We start from the raw sequence: 16,694 nt of genomic DNA on the forward strand, positions 1-16,694 counted from the left end.
TTGAACCTCGAATTAGTTTTCGAAAAAAGAAATATATTACATAAGCATATTAAACCCTTTTTAAAAGCCATCTTTTTTTCCCCCGCAATGAAAGGACTTATTCAGCGATCAGTGTGCAAAAACAACTCAGATTTCTTCCAGAAGCAAAACTATTAATTTGAAATATTCGACTAAAAGGGCGTTTATTTAATGAGCACCTTGCATCGAGACTATTAAGTTTTACATTTTTTGTTAATTAATCTCGTGAGTATTTTTTAGTGAGAGACTGGCAACATAGTAAGCTATTGAAACTATGGATACATTGCATTTATACAAATGAAAATCTTAAAACAGCATTTTTAATTATTTAAATCTCAACATTTTGCAACTTTTATCGTTTAATAAAGATAGCATCCATAAGCTAAAGAGAAATCAAGGAGAAATATATAGAAACGCCTTTACTAAGAAAATGTATTTTAAATTAATAAAATTGAATAATGATATTTTAAAAATATACGTGAAAATAAAGTTTGTTAATTATTTAATTAATGATCCGCATAATTATTAGCTATCATTAGCATGATTTTATAATGTTTATCATTTAAGAATGATTTTAAATGTTTTTTTTTTATGTGATTTCAACACTGAAGACGTTTATATAATGTATAGCACATTAGTGAAAAATGTAGGAAAGGCTGAAAGAATAAGCAACCTATTGATATTGATAACAGGCACTTAAGCGGCCACGACCTTCCACGTGCCTTTGAATTTCGTAATCGTAATTTCAGGATGGGGTAGTTAGTCCTATGCCTATAAGTATTCTCTTGTCTGTAAATTGTGTATGTTCTACTGGCCTGTTTGTGGGACGAAAACTCCGAATTTCCGAGAGGAACCCCCCCCCCCCCCGATGAAACTGGCTAACTCACCTCCAGTTGAAAAGCCCTAATAAAGGTTCTTCGCGTCCTAGAAATATTCGAATTCAAGGTCTTTCCAACGGGTTTGTCTATACTGACTGAGCTACGGAGGCTCTCCCTTGAAAATACTTGTAGAAAAGACATCAAACAGAAATATGCAGTGCGCGAAATAATGGTTAAAGAGGGTCAGCGAAAAAGAGAGAAAAGTATGGTCGATTAGTCGAACCTCCCTCTTCCGAACAGCATGAATAATTTTAATGGAAAACATTGAACAGTATTTCTAGGTTCTTTGTGTGTGTGTGTGTCGGAGGAGAGAATTTTACATTTCACAAAGCATACTTAGGTCAAATCAATCATTCTTTTAAGCAGAAAAGAATACCAATTCTTTATACACTGGGAAAGCTACAAAAGTGATTTGTTTGTTGTATAAAAATACTATAAATTAGATATTTTACCATTTCAAAGTCAGGTTATTAGCTGTAGATTGTTTTGAATTTGTAGCGCTCGTCAGTGCAGTTCGAGGACGAAGCCTACAGTTCTGATCTCATGCTAATTGCGTCACTTGGGATAAGACCATGAATAATACGCTTAAAGTGTCGTGTTAATTACTTATTAATTATTTCTTTCCATAGAGAATTTTTTTTTATATTACATTTAAATCAGTCTCCTACAATAACAGCAATATTCATATTCACTATCGGCTCTTCAGCTAGACAAACAACCTACCAACCAAGTGTGCCTTGATCTATCTGGTCATGATTAGACATTATTAAACTATAACAAGAAAAAAAAAAAAAAACAATAACACACATCCTGTTTTTCTGCCTCTTTTCATAGTTCAAGTTAGATCAAATTGGTTAATAAGTTAGTTAAATATATGTCGATTATTAGTAGTTTTTTAGAAGGATATGGGATTCTAAATATGGAGGAACGTTTGTATTTCCGATCCTTTTATGTAAGATAAGAATTTGAAATCAAAGTGCAAAATCCGAATGCAACTTTCTCTGTACTGCAGTTTATTATTATTCATAACAACTCAGGTACACATTCCATGAATAATAAGGTACATGGGAAGAAAAATTTTGCCTTGCCAGAAACAGAACTGGCTTTTTAATATTTTAATTAGTACTGGTATTCGCGTTAGACAACGTAATTACTTCTGCTTTGCAAATATTACTTCACTCTGAATTCTAGGATAAATATGTAGAAGCAGACAAGAAAAATATCATACTTTCTGATTTTTTCCTTGGTAAATGTCACCAACGTAATCTTATGAGAGTATGAGTTCGTTATAACAAAAGTCCACGGCTGTCGAAAAAAATGTCGTTATAGCCAATGTTTCTGATAACTGACTAAAACATCTGAATAGTTAAAAATCGCCACTGAATCAAACAGAAAAGACAGTAATCATTTTTTGTTGTTGTTTATTTTTCTACCCTTTATACCGCAGTAATTTTAATTAAATTGTGTATTTATCTTACGGCAGTTGACAATAAATTCTCCCAAACTGAAACAAATTACGCGGCCTGCATAGGCCAACAAAAATGAAAAATAATAGTTACTGTATAGCACACATAAATTGCTTTCATTGCATTTTTCCACTACATCCATTCTGGCGCATTTTGAAGGTTTTTTTTTATTTAAATAAACGTCTTTAAAATTTATTCAAAATTTAGGTAAAAACGGAGTATGAATCCATTGTGAAGAATGGATAGCGAACATTATTTCAAGTTGGACGGGAGATGAATAAACGCAAAGAGTAAAACCAAATGAACAGTTGAAAATAAATATATAATTTCTTAGACATCTTTTGTTGTGAATGCGATTAATAGGCGATTCTTGGAATGAATAAATTGCGTTGAATTTAATTTTTCGTCAGTAAATTTGTGTTTCAATTCCTAACAAATGACGCTGTAACACCCACCCACACACACACACACCTAAATCGAGGTTATATTCAGGAAAGAAGAAAATTAATAACCTTTGGATTTTTAATCCAAAACGTGAACTTAAATTTAAAATAGAATATGTTTTTTTTTTTTTTTATTTTTTTTTTTACCTTCAGAGTCGTGGGTACTTCCGATCTATCTTCCTTTTCTCGTTTAACGAAAAGCGTCGAAGATTCCATTCTAGATAGTTTATATCTTCATAAGGAAATTAGGCTAATGAATAATTGACTAGGAATTTGCATTTTAAATGTGCTTTGGGGTTTAAATCAGTTCTAATTTAATTATATGGTCATTATATTGGTGCAACTTGGAATTAACACCGTTAAATATTTCACTATTATTTCCACATATCTATAAATAGCACTGAATATATATACAGTATGTAAAGAAACTTAAAAAAAAAACAGTTAAATTCATATGCAAATGAATATTGGATGTAACATTAGGAAATTGTTGAAACATTTAGCAATAAATAATATTAATCTACCATGAAGCAATTAATCCCATAAATCATAGCATAAAGTAATCTTTAATATTTACTGACAAAATGTGAAGTATCTCTCAAAGTGAAGGAAGCATGCTGTGTTAAGCATCCAATTACGTATTCATCTTTTACACTTGAAAGATTTTATGGCTTGTTGGAAAAGTTCAGCGCTACACAAGTTGTCTGGGATTTGAAAAGCGTGAGAAACTCATTTAATACATGGATTATATTATTTTATGCACGTGTCAGCTAATGCGAAGTTATATTATATATCAGCCATGTTATTGTATAAAAGTATGTGTTTATCAAAAAAGTATGAGTTTTATTCCCCATTACAACTCCAGGAATTTTCATGAGGTTTTTACCTATGGGGAAAAAATAAATATAAAAATAAAGAAAAAAATTAATACATTTTACCTACTTCGGATTTCATAAACAATGCGAAAAGGCTGTTTTCTTATAGTCCTTATAAGGACTGGCTTATATATACTGGCAAGAATGCTTTTCATCTTCCCCGTTATCTGTAGAGGACAGTGTAGGGATGAGGTGTTATTGAGCTATTAAAGCACTGATCATGGCAGGAGGGTAACAGCAATAGCCGAGCCTCAATTAGAACTTCATCGGCTACAGCATTGCCGTCCATTACCCTCCAAGGGTATTAATCTGTTTTCTTAAAACTAGCTAAATATTTTATAATAATTTTTGTTAAAATCAAAGTCGTGTATGAATGTTATATGATATTTTACAACTGATTTAAATTATAAATGGAATTGAATATTATTTAAAATGTTAATTATATATTACATATCTTTTTATATAATTTATTAAATAATTTTTTAAAAAAGAAGATATAAAAAAAATTCATAACACGTGATTTTAATTGAATTCTAAATTGAGATTAATTTTCATGAGATAGATCCTTTATTTATTAAATTTTGCTGAGTTTAAATGTATAAAATTTATACATTTAATTATTCTGAATGATTACATAACTAATAAGTATTATAATTGTACATTTCAAGGGTATTTATTATTTTTAAATTTAATTAAGTTTATATGGAATTGATGGTCTGTTCTCTTGTAAGAAGATGATAATCGAAGTTCATTCTAGAAAGACTAAATAACACTTGAAATACAAACTTATTTAATACTGACCATTTACAAACAAACTTACATTATAGCCTACCAGTTTCGCCAGCAAACTGTCTGGCTTTTTCAAGGCGTTTACGAAAAGACATAAAAACTAGTAAATGCAAATTGAAAGGAACATAAAAAACGTTGTAAACCAACTAGTAGCTAAGGTTACACGTTCGCGTGACAGAAAGGACTTATTGTTCTTATTCATTATCACGCATGCGTGTTTGTTGTAAACGTGTAATGTGATTACTGGCTAGCTGTAGTTATTTAGATTGATTTAGAGAGAGGATCAGGTTTTTCCACGAACTGTTTAGGATTGCTCCCTGATTTCTGTTGAGGTTTCCGCCGGTTATTAACACTATTGTGGCTTCCTTGAATGAACGATGTCTGTAGTCGTCATCCAGATATGGCATGGAGCTGTTTTGCCACTCTATCGTGTGGTTAGACGTAAAGAAATTATGTGCTAAGCCGGAAGAGATACTTCTGTTGTGGTTTGCATCACCAACATGTTCTTTTTGTCTGATTTCTAAACTCCGTGAAGTTTGTCCGATGTAGGCAAGACCACAGGAGCAAGGAATGTAATATACTCCTGGATATTTGTAGAATAGCACCTTATCTTTTGGGGATCCTGAAACTTGTCTGATGGTGGTAGTTGGTTTGAAGACCACTCTGATGTTGTAGGCTCTTAGTATTCTGGCTATTTGATAAAAAATTGACTTAAGAAATTAGAGGTAATAAACATCATCGAAGATTTCCTCTAGACATCACACAGATGTTTAGACACTGCCTTCAATCTAATTTCTTCAAGGTTAACAACACCATATACCAACAATTAAAAGGCCTAGCAATGGAAAGCTCACTATCACCGTCTTGTGCAGACCTTTTCATGGAAAAACTTGAAAAAGAAATTCTCTCCACAATCTCCCCTGGACCATCTATATGGTGGAGATATGTTGACGATATCTTCATTATATGGCAAGACAGCTTAGAAAACCTAACATCGTTTGTAGATAAAATCAACTCAATACATAACAAGATAAAATTCACTCTGGAAGTGGAAAACAACAGCCAACTGCATTTTTTAGACATCTTGATAAAGAAACAATCAAATAGTGTCAAATTATATATTTACAGAAAGCCTACAGATACTGGAAGATATCTTCATTATACTTCAAACCATCACAAGACACTCAAACTGAGCATTGTCCACATGTTGAAATATGGGGACAGAAAGTTTATATCAGAAGAGGAGGATATACAGACTGAACTCTCACTAATAGCCAACACATTATAAAAATCATACGGTGACAACCCCAGACAAGAAGGATCACGTTACCAGCACATTTCTATTGTAGTGATCCCTTTCATCAAGTCAATTTCTTATCAGATAGCCAGAATACTAAGAGCCTACAACATTAGAATGGTCTTCAAACCAACCACCAGCATCAGACAAGTTTTAAAATCCCCAAAAGATAGTGCCATTCTACAAATAGCCAGAAGAATATTACATTCCTTGCTCCTGTGGTTTTGCCTACATCGGACAAACTTCACGGAGTTTAGAAATCAGACCAAAATAACATGTTGGTGATGCAAATCACAACAAAAGTATCTCTTCCGGCTTAGCACATCATTTCTGTACGTCTAACCACACGATAGAGTGGCAAAACAGTGCCATGCCATATCTGGATGACGACTACAGACATCGTTTATTCAAGGAAGCCACAATAGTGTTAATAACCGGCGGAAACCTCAACAGAAATCAGGGAGCAATCCTAAACTGTTCTTGGAAAAACCTGATCCTCTCTCTAAATCAATCTGAATAACTACAGCTAGCCAGTAATCACATTACACGTTTACAACAAACACGCATGCATGATAATGAATAAGAACAATAAGTCCTCTCTGTCACGCGAACGTGTAACTTTAGCTACTAGTTGGTTTACAACGTTTTTTATGTTATTTTCAATTTGCATTTACTAGTTTTTATGTCTTTCCGTAAACGCCTTGAAAAAGTCAGACAGTTTGCTGGCGAAACTGGTAGACTATAATGTAAGTTTATTTGTAAATGGTCAGTATTAAATAAGTTTGTATTTTAATTATAAAACGACCAAATATGTTTAGTTTAAATAACACTTGGATCTTTCTAAAGTTCTTTGTAAAATAGTTCTTTAATAAAAGAACATTTACCAAATTTATCTTTATGTACTATCCAATTAAGTTTTTTTTTTTCAATCAAAACTCTTTGGTTCTATTCTCATCATAACAAGGGGCATGTTTATATGATTTTTCAATTGAAGGTGAGTTTCCGATCGCATACATAGGTAGCAGATTGTTTTCTCCTGGAGACTGGAGTTTTTCTCTTCCTGTATAACAAGAAATCAGCCAAAGAACATACGTAATTTAAGAATAGAAATATTGTGTACTCCACACAATCGACCAATGCAATACTATACAATCCAGATTAGTCTCATAGGACGTGTCCTTGGATTCCATGGAAAAGTCTTGTAATGTTATGTTGATAAATAAGAAATCGCACTTATTATTTCAAATTAACCAAGAGATTTCTAAGTAAATTAAAGTGTTCTCATATGTAAATGTTATGCATGTTTTGTTTTGTTTTGTTTTTTAACTTATATATATATATATATACATACACAATTGAAGAAGAATATATATATATATATATATATATATATATATATATTCTTCTTCAAAGCAAGTTGTAAGTGTACACTGTCCTCTACAGATAACGGGGAAGATGAAAAGCATTCTTGCTTCGCCCCTTTAAGCCAGTCCTTATATATAAGTTGTGTGTTTGTGAAATAGTATGTGAAAATAACACTGTTGTTTTCCGTAACTTCTTCCATATCGTATACCGTTTGAAAATAACGTGAACGATTCCTAAGTATCTTTCATCCAGAGGAAGCTAGTCTATTTGCATATTTTGTTCTGTTATAAATTCTTCGCTTTTAAAAATGATAAAAGAAATCGGTTTCCCAGGCTGTATATTGCGACAATAGTCAATAGATCAACAGACAATTTAAAAGGGGTGCACAAACAAGAAGCTGATAGAGTTTGGGAGGAAGCAGTCTTTGCTAACAGTTGCCTGCCTGGTGGCAGGTGAGGAGGAAGGGGTCTGTGCTTCAGGCGAGGGTTCGAATTACACTGTAGTGCATGGTTGTTTGTGGAGGATTTTAAGTGGGAGATGAAATTCATCACCCCTTTGTGAGACATATCTTTCTGCAGTTATTATATATTATCATCATCATGCTTATCAAGGATTTAGGCCTAGCATGGCCTGTTCCGGCCTTAGAAGTCATCGTTTAGAGGACGTCCTGGTTTTCTTTTTCCTAATGGCTTGTACTTTAAGGCTTGTTTTGGTAATCTTTCTGTTTTCATTCTTTGAACGTGTTCCATCCATTTATGTTTATATTTTTTCTATTACTGGTTCTTGGTTTAATTCTTTCATAATTTCTTCGTTTCTTGTGTGATCAAATTATTCGGCATAATATTATATATTATGCCGAAAAAATTCGACGAACACACATTCACTGTGGTAAAGGATCATGAGAGTTTTACTGCTCAAAGATGTGGTATATTGATATCTTGCTTAGTGAAATATTTTAGTAAAATATCTATTAATGACCATTGTTGAGAATCAATGAGGCTCAATTAAAGTGTTTAAAATATTTTTACTTACATGCTGACTATCTGCATATATCGTAACTCTGGTTTGTCGCGTGTTAGATTTCCCTGTGAAGGATAAAAAAAAAATGAATCTATCTCCTGAAGATGACACGAAATATTGCCAACTGCGAACAGTTTTCCTGAACCCGGGAATTTGTTTTCTAACTTGCTATTATTCACTATGGTTTTATTTTTTTCCCCCTTACCTCAAAACCGTCAGATATATTAGTTTAATCACAAAATAAAATTCAAAAAAACTCGTATTTAGTGATTTAATATTTAAGAAAGTAAAATAATAATTAATAAACAGGTAACATTTGTTCAGAAAAATGATAAACTGCAAATACCTCTATTTGTTTCTTTTTTTTTTTAAGGTCTTATAGGTGGTGACACTAAACGTTATCTAATTCGTAAGCTAACAACGATATAAATGTATAATAGATTTCCAATCTTTTGGCTAAAAATCGGTAGTAAAACTGTATAGGTTTGCAATATTTATATACGTAGAATTGGAGCCATTCTATTTTTTCACTGGAGAGAGAGAGAGAGAGAGAGAGAGAGAGAGAGAAGGAGGAGGGAAGGGCAATAGTTGAGTACAGATAGAAGAAAACAAAATTTTGTTAGCTCTGTTGACCAAGTAGATAGCATCTCTGCTCTGACTTAGAACACCGTTGTGACCTAGATCTTTAGTTAGTAGTGATTTTATTCTCCTAGTCTGTAGACGTTAGTGTCTGTGGATTATTTTCCCTTAGCCTACCTGTGGAATAGTGTGTTTCATCTAAGGTGTTAGAAATACTAGCCTTTAGTGGAAGAAATTGTCCGCGCAGTTAGCCTAGTGCAGTGTTTCTCAAAGTGTGGTCCGCGTATCCCCGAGGGTACGCGAAAGGTCGTTAGGGAGTACGTGGCAATTTTCGGCTATGCATAATTAAAGGAGTCATTATATTTTTCAACAAACAGTGCAATTAGAGACAACCGGGATAAAAACGGCACTAACTAATGAATCCCCCCCCCCTCCAACAGAAAGTGCTGTATAGACCAAGCAAAACCATATGTTGCCGGTGGAACATATGGTTTTGCTTGACACCACCCCTTCGTTAACGTGTTAAAACTAAGAAATATATAGTGAATGTGTTTCAGATATTATGGAATTCGATTGAAGGGAATTAGCATTTCAACTCAACTGTTGAAATGCTAATTTGGCTTTGGTTCGCGCGATCTTTTGTTAATACCGCACCAATCATATGCAGTTCTTCGCTGCTCTACGTATCTCAAGCCTTGTAAATGACTGGTAATTTTTGCTTGAAATAAAGAAAAAGAAGATGACGCTATTTGGTTAGATGACTTTGACGATGCACACAAAGAAACTGTTCTCGATGCCAAAAGTAATGATAGCGAGTAGGAGTTTCTTGGTAAGTCGTACCATTTTTAGTTTTTTTCTGAAAACTTTAGTTTCGAAAATTCCCACACATATCTCGCAACACGATTTTTTAACTTTAATTTCGGGAAAAATAATTACAGTAAATGCGGTATTTTTTAAGCTTTTAAATTCTTATTTTATTAAAAAGCTGTAAGCAACAAGAGAACGTTGATATTGCATCTGGATCAAATGAAATTGATGAGTGTGTCGTCTGACATCTCTAGAGAACCAACTAGGAAGAGGATGAAAACTCTTCGTAAGTATGCTATGAATTACTTGAAATGTTTTCATGGACGGGAAATGAAGAGGAACCTATTCCAAATTTTGTTGTATTAAAAATAAATCATTTTTTAAAATGAACATATAAATTCAAATAAAATAGATATTTAATTTTTAATTAATTTATTAATTACTTTTTTATTAAAATAAATTAATAGATTATATTATAAAAATAAATTAATTAATTACTTTTTTAATTAATTAATTAGGGATACTTGGTAATAATGATAATTTAAGAAAGGGTGCGCGGATATATGAAGTTCGAGAAACACTGGCCTAGTGGCAGTGAGTTTCGCAACACCTGGGGAAGGAGTGTCCCAGGTTCGATTCCCGTCGAAGACGTGAGGAATTTGAGGATCTTTCTCAGCCATAGCTAAGTTAGCCGGTCTTGGGCGCGGGAAGTAGGGTTTTTTCCGCCCGTTTATCTGGCGTTTTTCATCCCGCAAGCAGGCAAACCGGCCCCGTTAACACACACGGATTTACAGCCATAAATACTTAACCCCCCCTCCCCCCCATGAAGGGACTCAACTCGCCCCAATAGGGACGGGGGAGAAAGAAGGGAGGAAACTCCATACGAATAAATAAAATAAAAGTGGAAGAAATTTATATTAAAATATAAATAAATAAATCAGTACCATAAGCGATACTTGTGGATGGCTAACTATTAAACAGATATCCGTGCAATGAGCAATTCTTGTTAATTGTCAATCCTTAAATAAAAACTAGTAAATAAATAAATTAAAAATAAATAAAGAAAAATTTTGTAAATTTAAAATAAATTTAAATATTTAAAAAATAATGTATTTTGAAAATTATAAGAGAAACACCATAACAATTTTTATATATTGATGTATATAAAATTTTGCAAAAAATCTGTTTATATTTAAAAAAATTTTGGATTGATCCACTGGGATCACTAAAGCGGTGATTAATGATTAATATCCTTGGAGGGTAATGAATGGCAATACTGTAGCCAATGAAGTTCTAACTTAGGTTCGGCTATGCTGTTACCTTCCTGCCACGATCAGAGCTTTAATAGCTCAATAACATCTTAACCCTACACTGTCATCTACAGATAACGGGGAAGATGAAAAGCATTCTTGCTTCTCCCCTTTAAGCGTCCTTATCCTTATAAGATTATAAGGTATATGGTTTACATTTCAACTACAGATTACAAAGAAAGTGATCACTAAAGCAGTATTGTTTCTTCTTCGATTTCACCTAACCTTGCAGCGCCAAAAAGGGGAGAGTTTTAAGCTCATAAACTACCCATAATATGAAAAGCCCATTGCTTTAATCATCACAACAGTAGTGTTGTGCTGTTTAGATTTCGACTTATTGTGGTAGCAAAATGAGAATTTATTGCGATTAGATACTTTCTTTAGAAATGGATAAAAATTTGGGTATTTATCTTATTCTCAAGGATTGAACTAAAGATGGATTTCAATTTTTCAGACTTCCATGCTGGATTTAGAAAGAACAGGAGTACAATTAACCATATATTTACGCTCCATATCATAGAAGAAAAATACGTAAAACATAAGAATGTGCCATAATTTGATTCATCTACAGAAAGCCTGCAAAAATATAAATGTTTTCCACTAGGAGATCAACATTAGCTAGTAGAAAACAAATCAGATCTTCAGGAAATCACCGCAACATTAGCTTAGACTCTTAAAAAATATGGCTTAACCATAAAGTACTCAAACTTCAAAAGCAATGACAAATGGAAAGCGTGTGAATTTATGAAAAATACAAAATATTTTTAATTTTTCTTGCTTAGAAAGCACGTGAATTTACAAAATACGAAACATAAGTAGTAGGGGAGCCACTAGTGACCAGATCAAGATCAAGATAAGATAAGGAATCGTGACGTGATTGGTTGATGACGTCATTGTGGGCGTGGCTTGATGGGTGTGTAATGTTTGGAATTTTTCTGTGGGCAAGTGTGTCACTGGCTTCTGTTGTTGTGTTTTGGTTCGCGTATGGGATTATGGGTGATGATAGATAAGGATTCGTGTTGTGATTGGTGGTGCACTAGTGACCAGATGAAGATCAAGATAAGATAAGGAATGGTGAGGTGGGTGTGTGTTGTTATGAGATGTAGATAAGTGACGTCATTTGTTATTTGTAAATAAATGTCGTCATTTGTTATTTGTAAATAAGTGACGTTGTTGTTTTGAATGGAAAAGGGAGATATATTAGAGATAAGGATTCGTGTTGTGATTGGTGGTGCACTAGTGACCAGATCAAGATCAAGATAAGATAAGGAATCGTGACGTGAATGTTTGTTGTTATGAGATGTAGACAAGTGACGTCATTTGTTAGTTGTAAATAAGTGACGTTATTGTTTTGAATGGAAAGGGAAATATTAGTGTATAAGTAATCGTGTTGTCATTGGTGGACACTTCTGACCAGATCAAGATCAAGATAAGATAAGGAATCGTGACGCGAATGTTTGTTGTTGAGTTTGGAATTTCGCTGGGCCCCCCTTCTGTCAGAAATATCACGTGGTATGATGGGTGATATTTAGAGATAAGAATCGTGACGTTATGTCTTTGTGCGGTATTTTGGTTTGGCTATGGAATTGTGGGCTATGTTTTGAGATAAGATATCTTTGAATTTTCCCAGGGTGACACACATCCGTCATTGTCGTCTATGGGAATTCTTAGCGTATGTCGTGATGGCGGGTGTGATTAGATTTTTCTGAATAATTAATTATATACTGGTGTCACTCAAACATACGTTTTTTTTTTTTTTTTTTTTATTTTATTTTCCAATACATTTGGGGTATTTGTTTCCTGTTAAAGGGTGGGTATTCTTAGAGTAAGTCGTGATGGCGGCAGTCTTTTGAGCTTTTCTGAATAATTAATTATATACTGATGTCACTCAAACACACATACTTTTTTTTTTTCCATACCTCATCTGTATTTTCTTCTATATACATATTCTAATCAAGTTCATATTTTATTCATAATTCATCTGGATATTTTGATTTGTCTAAAAGTAAGATCTTAAAGTTCAATAAATAAATAAATAAACAAATCGTGTGTGTATTCACGGTTATTTCAAAAGTGTTCTTACTTAAACATACATACATAACACATCAAAGACACTGTTTGTTCTTTTAAGTTTACATATTTATTTCACAGATATTATTTACATTGCAATATGCAAGAAATAGGAATTGAATTTACATATATCACCAATGCAAATGGTGTTTTTCATGGCGTAACTTTTCTTTCACATACACTTTAGACATGAAAACTCACTAATGTGTCCATGTTGGTACTCTAATATACCCTGTGATTATTCTTATGGAAAAAAAAAAAAGAAAAAAAATTATATATATATATATATATATATATATATATATATATAATGACTTATGGGATTTCACTAAAAACAAAACAGATTGAATAACATAAACATGATTTTTATTTTTCCATTGCAAAAACCACCTTATAACTTTATAGACAAAATTCGCTAATGTAGTCACTAAAATTCAAATGACATTACTATAAAATGACAAAATTAACTTACCTTTTCTCCAGAAAAACTCATTTTCAAACTACAATCTTCTGAATGCATACCAAATTACCAATACTAGAAACTCAAAGGAATACAACCAAATACTACTAGAAAGTTACTACTAGAAACTCAAATGGAACCACCCACCCACCCCATTAGTCTATTTATAAAAAATCAGAACCAATGGAAAACCAATAATCACAACATGTGACAATGAATAATTTAGTTCTCAACAATCACTCAAGGTCAAATTACGAACCTTTGCTACCCATCAGTAGGGTATCACCTCGAAAACACTTAGTCACAACATTAAGCTGGAGTGCAATATTTGTAGGATAGGATGTGATGGGAACAAGTCAGGTCTCAAAGATCACATGAGGTCATTTACAAATCTTTGCTACCTAACACTATTGTAAACATTACTCACATGAAAGCTTGACTAATACACTACCCTGGAAATATTTTACCTTTGAAGTAAGCGCTATATACGGGTAAGAAAAGAACGATGACTGGCTGACTGGAAATGAGTCACTCAGTTATCTACAGATAAGTTTAATGAAAATTAACAGTGTGGGAAAATAATTCACACACAATTTATTTATTTATTTTACTCAGTTATTCTGGTTATAATATGTAGTTAACTGAATTTTAAAAAGTAAAACCTATAATGAAAAAGTCAAATGGATTTCAGAGTTGTGTTTGTGTTCTTGCTGTGAATATATGTTAAAAATCAACAATTTGGAATATTCAGAAACCTAGATAGTACTAATATGTTCTCATTCTGGAAAGAAATGTAAGTGAATTTTAACTTAAACATAACAATTGATAATTGTAATACAATAATCAGTGGTCGTATGTTTTTAGTAAACGTAATTCTAAAACTGAACGTTTTTTTTTTTTTTTTTTTTTTTTTTTTTTCATAAGAATAATCACAGGGTATATTAGAGTACCAACATGGACACATTAGTGAGTTTTCATGTCTAAAGTGTATGTGAAAGAAAAGTTACGCCATGAAAAACACCATTTGCATTGGTGATATATGTAAATTCAATTCCTATTTCTTGCATATTGCAATGTAAATAATATCTGTGAAATAAATATGTAAACTTAAAAGAACAAACAGTGTCTTTGATGTGTTATGTATGTATGTTTAAGTAAGAACACTTTTGAAATAACCGTGAATACACACACGATTTGTTTATTTATTTATTTATTGAACTTTAAGATCTTACTTTTAGACAAATCAAAATATCCAGATGAATTATGAATAAAATATGAACTTGATTAGAATATGTATATAGAAGAAAATACAGATGAGGTATGGAAAAAAAAAAGTATGTGTGTTTGAGTGACATCAGTATATAATTAATTATTCAGAAAAGCTCGAAAGACTGCCGCCATCACGACTTACTCTAAGAATACCCACCCTTTAACAGGAAACAAATACCCCAAATGTATTGGAAAATAAAATAAAAAAAAAAAAAAACGTATGTTTGAGTGACACCAGTATATAATTAATTATTCAGAAAAATCTAATCACACCCGCCATCACGACATACGCTAAGAATTCCCATAGACGACAATGACGGATGTGTGTCACCCTGGGAAAATTCAAAGATATCTTATCTCAAAACATAGCCCACAATTCCATAGCCAAACCAAAATACCGCACATAGACATAACGTCACGATTCTTATCTCTAAATATCACCCATCATACCACGTGATATTTCTGACAGAAGGGGGGCCCAGCGAAATTCCAAACTCAATAACAACAAACATTCGCGTCACGATTCCTTATCTTATCTTGATCTTGATCTGGTCAGAAGTGTCCACCAATGACAACACGATTACTTATACACTAATATTTCCCTTTCCATTCAAAACAATAACGTCACTTATTTACAACTAACAAATGACGTCACTTATCTACATCTCATAACAACAAACATTCACGTCACGATTCCTTATCTTATCTTGATCTTGATCTGGTCACTAGTGCACCACCAATCACAACACGAATCCTTATCTCTAATATATCTCCCTTTTCCATTCAAAACAACAACGTCACTTATTTACAAATAACAAATGACGACATTTATTTACAAATAACAAATGACGGCACTTATCTACATCTCATAACAACACACACCCACCTCACCATTCCTTATCTTATCTTGATCTTCATCTGGTCACTAGTGCACCACCAATCACAACACGAATCCTTATCTATCATCACCCATAATCCCATACGCGAACCAAAACACAACAACAGAAGCCAGTGACACACTTGCCCACAGAAAAATTCCAAACATTACACACCCATCAAGCCACGCCCACAATGACGTCATCAACCAATCACGTCACGATTCCTTATCTTATCTTGATCTTGATCTGGTCACTAGTGGCTCCCCTACTACTAACATACAAAATACATTCAATATTTTGACAATCGTTGAGAAACAATTGATAGATAATTACAAATTCGCATAATTAAATAGATGGATAATTACACGTTTGCATAGTACCATGTGGAGTTAGATTTATTTTTACAGGAATAAGTTGAATAAGCAATTATGTAAAAACTACCAACAACTATAAACTCACTTGAAATCATGCTAAGGCGGAACGAAAGCAGACTTAAAGTGATTGTTAACAATTCCTGTTTTTCTTTTTTTTTTTTTATCTTTAAAATTACAAGGGCAGAATTGAAAATCACTTAAAATTCAGGAGCACATAGATTGCACCCTTTAATCTTTCAAGAAAAAGACATTGAGCCGGCGAACAAAATAATTAGAATTTTCACTTTTTTTTTTTTTTTTCGTTTATATCTGGAGGCAATTACCCTGCTGAACTTCGTTGAATAATCTGGTTGATCAGGAATTAATGTTTGAAGTGCATTTCTGTTGTAATCTTCTCCGAACGGTGTCGAAGATTAAACCTGTTGTAAAAGGTGAAAGCGAAGAATTCTAAGACACACTGAATTGGAATTTACATTGATCCTAAAATTTTAAAACGCCCCAGTTTGCACAGACTGGGGATTACAATACGATCACGCACTGTGAATTAGAATAAGACAGTTGAGCGCGCGCACACATACACACGAAAGTAACGAGTGTAATCCTCGTTAATATATATATACATATACATTGACGAGAGCAAAACAAAAGGAACCAACGATTGTTCTTTCATAGTATATCACGATCACTACCTACACAGATTCAGTATTCTGGAATCACCATTCTGCATTTGTTGTCCATACGTTCAACACACTGTCGATCATCTACTCTTCGATTATGCGTGTGTGTAGTAAGTCTA

This window comes from Typopeltis vanoorti, chromosome 11, assembly GCF_054136105.1.
Source record: "Typopeltis vanoorti isolate ZY-2024b chromosome 11, IOZ_Tvanoo_1.0, whole genome shotgun sequence".
NCBI lineage: Eukaryota > Metazoa > Arthropoda > Arachnida > Uropygi > Thelyphonidae > Typopeltis > Typopeltis vanoorti.